At 36.3% G+C, this 6,000-nt stretch overlaps 1 protein-coding gene across 1 annotated transcript in view; it reads left to right on the top strand.

Annotated features, from left to right (window-relative positions):
* Positions 1-760: 760 nt before the first annotated feature.
* fam49al (family with sequence similarity 49 member A, like) overlaps positions 761-6,000 on the top strand; it is a 92,476-nt gene continuing 87,236 nt past the window's right edge. The window contains exon 1 of the mRNA XM_049475367.1: positions 761-867. The gene's annotated coding sequence lies outside the window, so the exon portion shown is untranslated. The remainder of the gene's footprint in view (positions 868-6,000) is intronic.

Below are 6,000 nucleotides of genomic sequence, written 5' to 3'. Positions count from 1 at the left end.
ACATATATATATATATATATATATATATATATATATATATATATATATATATATATATATATATATATATGCAATATCTCCATATATCCAGGATTAAAGTAAAATAAATTATACTGGACAGATATAATCTGTCTCCAGTAGATCTATAATGGAATATAATGGAAATTGAGAACATTTTGAATTCTCCTTTCTTAAAAATAGCAACAAAAACGTTCTGGGTATTATATTGTTCACAATATTCAAAAATGTTAGCGATATTATTGTGTACAAAACATAATTGGCACACCCTTACATGGATGTATCTAAGCCACGTTTATACAAACTAACAAATTGTGTTTATTGAGTAAATAGCAAAGCACTTTTGATAAGTTGCTCTGAAGAACAGCATCTGATAACTGTGAGTAAATAAATGTAAACATGTCATACTGTAGCATATTAATTTTCTCTGATGGTTTGACCATCATTATTCCATTTCTGGACAAGGCCTGTTCTACAACTGGAGCTGACTGGGATTAAAGCACTAGAGGGAGCTAGAGATCAGTGTTGGTGTGTCTTTTTACCGCCTGTCTCTCTTTCTTTATTGACACATCCAGCCTTTGTGCACCAACAAAACAAAGAAGAGAGAGAGACAGACAGGGCCCTGTAATGTTGTATGTCTCTGATGCTGTTCTGCATGCTTCCTAAAGCTTCTTCTGAAGCTGTTTATCTGTGTTCTGTGGGGTGTGCATAGACTAAAGCCTAATCAAGTAAGTAAAATAGGGATAAACGATAAACTGATTGGAGGCCTGCTGTTATCATTCCTCATTAAAAAGCATGTTGACTGTGAAGCGAGAGAGATGTGGAGCTGTGTGATACACTGCTAGTAAGGTTAGCAGCTGCTGCTTTTCTGTGTTGTTCTCAGCTGTGTGTGTGTGTGTGTGTGTGTTTGTGTGTGTCTGTGTGTCTGTATGTGTGTGTGTGTGTGTGTGTGTGTGTTTTGCTGGATGTAGTGTATGACCCAGCTGTAGGGTATAGAGCAGATCTCAGCCTGATAAAACCAAATAGAGACATCTGCGCACACTAAGAGAGAAAACGTGAGAGAGAAGAGTGGAAGAGAGAAACAAAGATAAAGCAGTGCATTAAAATGTATTAAACTTACATATTTTAAAAGTTTAAAATATATATTAAGTGATACACTTTAAATACTATTTTTGGGAATAAAAAAAAAACACGTTAAAATTACCTGTTTTTTATGTACAGAATTGTAGGGGTGTAACGATACACTCTGCTCACAATTCGATTCACGATACTGATACTGAGATTCGATTTTATCACGATATTTTTTTAAAAATGCAAATAATTATTTATTTTTTCTGAAGATTACAAAAATTACCTTATTATCTGCAATTAAATGAGTGAAGAATTATCTTTTAAATTACGCACAATATGCTACTGTACCGGAGTATGTACACAGTAGTTTATTAGTACTGTTTGTAATGATTCCACTTCTTAAGTTTCTATTTTCTCTCTGATTGGCTTGTTTTGATGATGGCCTCCTTCACTTGCCTGCATCAACATCCCTTATTGGAGCACATATAGAAAAGTCCCCCTGAACAACTACCAAAAATAAAATTCAACACTATGAATCAACCCCAGGCATCTCCTTTATTTTCATGACATAGTAAGTCAACAGGCACATTCTTGCCATGAAACTGCTAGTCAGTCAGTTGTCCATTTACTTTTGAGCCTGTAAACATAGAGAGAGTTTATAATTCCTAAATGTTTAATGCAGTGTTTAGTTGAACTCCTTGTAATAAAGCGAACAGTAAACATTCTAGTCTAGGTTTTAGAATGATCAATTATATTTTTTTACAATGGAAGTTACACCTTACCATTAGATATGTGCATGTTTTTAAGTTATAACTTTAAAACTTCTATACAGCTCCAGAAAAAAATAAGAGACCACCTAGAGAATAAGAGTTTCTTTGATTTTACCAAATTAAAAACCTCTGGAATATAATCACAAGGAAGATGAATGATCACAAGCCATCAAACCAAGCTGAACTGCTTGATTTCTTGCACCAGGAGTGGCATAAAGTTATCCAAAAGCAGTGTGCAAGACTGGTGGAGGAGAACATGCCAAGATGCATGAAAACTGTGATTAAAAACCAGGCTTATTCCACCAAATATTAAACCTTTAACAATATGAACTTGTTTTCTGCAAATAAATGCTCTAAATAACAGTATTATTTTTATTTGGAATCTGGGAAAAATGTTGTCTGTAGTTTAAAGAATAAAACAACAATGTTAATTTTACTCAAACATATACCTATAAATAACAAAATCAGATAAAATAATTCTGAAACTGAAGTGGTCTCTTTCCAGAGATGTTTTTGGTATGTATAGACTTGCATTTGTTTTGTGCTTTGACTTTATTCCGATACAATTCTGATATCCAAGACAAAATAATTGACCAGGTGTAAACAGGGTTCAAATGAATTGGCTTTAAAACAATACACTGCATGTTAAGTTGAGTGCATTTTCAGTGTGTGTTAGGAGGGTACAGTGCATAGTGTCCACATAAAGACACTGGGGCGGTGTGATGTCTTTGTAGGAGAGGATTTGAGATTGAGTGAATGAATATGGATGGAGTGAGTGTGCCACATGGAGGAGGAGAAGAGAGAGGGAGAGAGAGGTGCCAGGACGGGGGGAGGGGGTGGTTGGCCCCAACAAAAGGGCACAATAACCCCTCCTTCATCAGCCTGGCTGGAGCTGAGACCCAGACACACACACACACACACACACACACACACACAATGGCACACGAGTCGAGTGCTGCCAGCATGGCCTCCTGCAGGGTCTTCAGCACTGTGTGTGTGTGTGTGTGTGTATATAGATATATTGTGTGTTTGTGTGTATGTATAGATATATACTGTGTGTATGTGTGTGTGTGTGTGTGTGTGTGTGTGTGTGTTAGCAGCATGATCAAATACTATCAAATCTAGTGTTGGGTGCTTTTTTGTGTAAGAGTAAAGAGAATGGGCTACTAATTTGTAAGCATGAATGAGTGTGTGTGTCTCAATTCATGCTCATCTGCATTTTTCCCCTCTGTTTTATGGCAAAAGAACATGCCCTGGAGATCAGAGTGTATCATTCATGGATCACCTGTTTCTGTCTCTCTGACTCTTCTTCTTCTTTTTTTATTCATATTTCTCCATATACTCTCAGTGTACACACACATATACACACACACACACATCTTGAGGTTTCACTGCAGAAATAACATTATACACTAGATCTTCATGATGGTGTTTAATCTAGGGTAGATATGAATGCATTTATGTGACATTAATATGACAGCACTGATATCAGGCAGCAAGCAAAGGGTGATTATTTTATACATGTCCGTTCTAACCTTTTGTATATTTAGCAAACATACAGTGTAAGATGTTGTTAGAAATAAAGACATTTTCATGATATAGAAACTGTATTATGAAATGTTGCTATCTTGAGGTTTAATTATAGTGTGAATATAAAATTTATGTATGGTATTTTTACCTAATTTTTAATTCCAATACATTTTTTCACTAATTTAAGTAAACATAGAAAAGCAAATAGTACAAGTGTTTATGAGAGCACAACTCTCTCTCTCTCTCTCTCTCTTTCTCTCTCTCTCTCTCAGCAATGATGCAAAATCAAGTAAAAAGTATTTTATGGACAATAGAGACAGTTACTCCAACAAAAGCAGAATACACTCTTTTAAAAGGGGACATTATATACAAAACTTCTTTCTTGCTTTTGAATTTCCACTTGAGACTCTTTTGCCACTATAAACCCTCTAACCTCCCCTTCACTCGTCAGAGCCCAACTCAATAGATTAGTCATCATTACGGTTTGCTGGTTGAGCACCGTGCTTCTTCTTATGGAGGGATCTATACCTACTGTCTGGTGTAGGTCAGCAGATATGGAAGATTTAAGTACTTTAAAATAACGAGTTTTGTGCTTGCTTGTTTGAGTGTCGACATCTAGCACGAGCTAGTACTAGTGTGTTGTAAATGCTCAGTGTGAACATGCTTTGGCCAGCAACAGCTTATTTGCATGAAAGTGTCAGAGCCCTTAAACAGCACATTCTGAAAAGGACTCCGGCAAGAATAGATCTTATTATGCGAGAGATTTTGTGCAAAGAACTGGAATGAAAATATATAAATAAATAAATTTATATTGCCCATAGACCTATTCTAACTTGTGTAGGAAGATGTATATGTCCCATTTAAAACCCCTGATATTAGAAGAAACAATTGAGATGAGCAATACTTTTGTCCATATGGTGTATGGTGTACAGCTGGAGCTGTACTCTCGGACTTAAACATTAGATTAATTCTCAGCAATTTTGTAAATCATTTCGAAATGATCTACAGCTCTGTTAATCAGCATTTGAATTAAAACAAACGTATAAAACAATAATATTGTATGAATTTTCTTCTGCCATGAAAAAAAGCTCTAACTTGTCGAGACATATTCTTGATTAAGGACCTTTTGAAGGTGTTCTGTAGTATCTGGCACCAAGACAATAGTACTAGATCTTTTAAATCCTAAAAGTAGTAAAATGGACACTCTTTAAAACAACAATTAAGCATTGGCACCAGTTTACTGGTTGTTTTTTGGAATACTTTGGAACACTTTGGAACGTACTAACCTCTGCACACTGAGGACATCCTGTAATATCTGTTGTTTTAGAGATGCTCTGACCCAGCTGTAAAGGCATCACAATTTGACGTCAGTCATTCAGATCTTGCTTCGACACATCGACTTTATGAAATATCTGTTCATTTACTGTCTAATATATATATTCATCCCAATGTGTTGACAGGTGCCACTTTAATGAGGTATCCAATACTATTCATTTTACCTGTCAGTAGTGTCAATCTCATGGTTGATGGGCTTGTATTAGACTACCAAAATCATTTTGTTGCATTCATTTGCAGTCCACGCACTCAGAAAGCCTGAGGGCCTTATAAAAGATGAGAGACGTTTAGTGCTGCCTGTCCAGCTGTCCAGCAGTCCAAATGCTGAGTGGAGTCCAGCAACCCTCTGGCCGTCTCTCCCGCTGGCTAATTTACCCCAGATCTGCTTCATCTGATATCCTGAAGCAGACTCCTCTGGGGAACGCTGGGGGACGTGTTCAGACCAAAGGAAAGGTAAAGAGAGTGAGAGAGACAGGTTTAAGAGGAGGATTAGTGCAGTTGGCTTGATGGACAGCGGATCATTGCCAAAGACAGAGAGAGCTATTGATCAGGGAGAGGTAAGAGAAGGTCAAATGGGCAGAAATCTGGAGAAGAAAATACTCTAAAGAAGAACAAAAAAAGAGTGTGAATGTGATGGACAAAAATGTGAACTCATTTAATCAGTCTGAGAGACTGCATGCACTCGCAGTTTTAGTCCAGACTCATTTAGGCTTTTCACTCTAAGCTTCTCTGGGCAAGAATGACTTGCATCAGGGTAAACACACCAAGCTATTAAGTATATTATAAGTTGTACAGTCTCACAAGAATCTTTGAATATATAAAAAGGTATGTGAAGCATTGCTTTTAGTATCTGGTATTCTGGTATTGGGACCTTCTGAGCAACAGTAACTTTTTTTTCTTAGCAACAAAACAATTCTTGTAACTGGTAATTAATCATCATCAATGAGGTAGGAGCCAGAGTTGCCAGGTTTGCGGTTTTCCCACCAAAGTGGGTTGTGTCGAGGGTGAAAATTCAGTGGTGGTGGATTAGTTTTTTTCTTTAGGGGGCTACTTTTAAAAATTACTGCGGACGCCAAACAAAACAAAGAGATATAGAGACAGATGGAGACAGATAGATAGGAGTACTTTTTTGCTAATTATTTGCTGTTAAATGTTCTTGCCTGGGATATAAAACTGTTATAAAATAATTAATAAAACACTAATGTTACAATATTTTTAGTAACTAAGATAAATAGCAATACTGATAATAAATCCCTTATAAACAAACTACTACGTT

Source organism: Astyanax mexicanus, chromosome 3 (assembly GCF_023375975.1).
Source record: "Astyanax mexicanus isolate ESR-SI-001 chromosome 3, AstMex3_surface, whole genome shotgun sequence".
In the NCBI taxonomy this organism is placed as follows: Eukaryota; Metazoa; Chordata; class Actinopteri; order Characiformes; family Acestrorhamphidae; genus Astyanax; species Astyanax mexicanus.
Note: the sequence above shows the minus strand (reverse complement) of the source record. Positions and strands in the feature narration are given on the sequence as shown.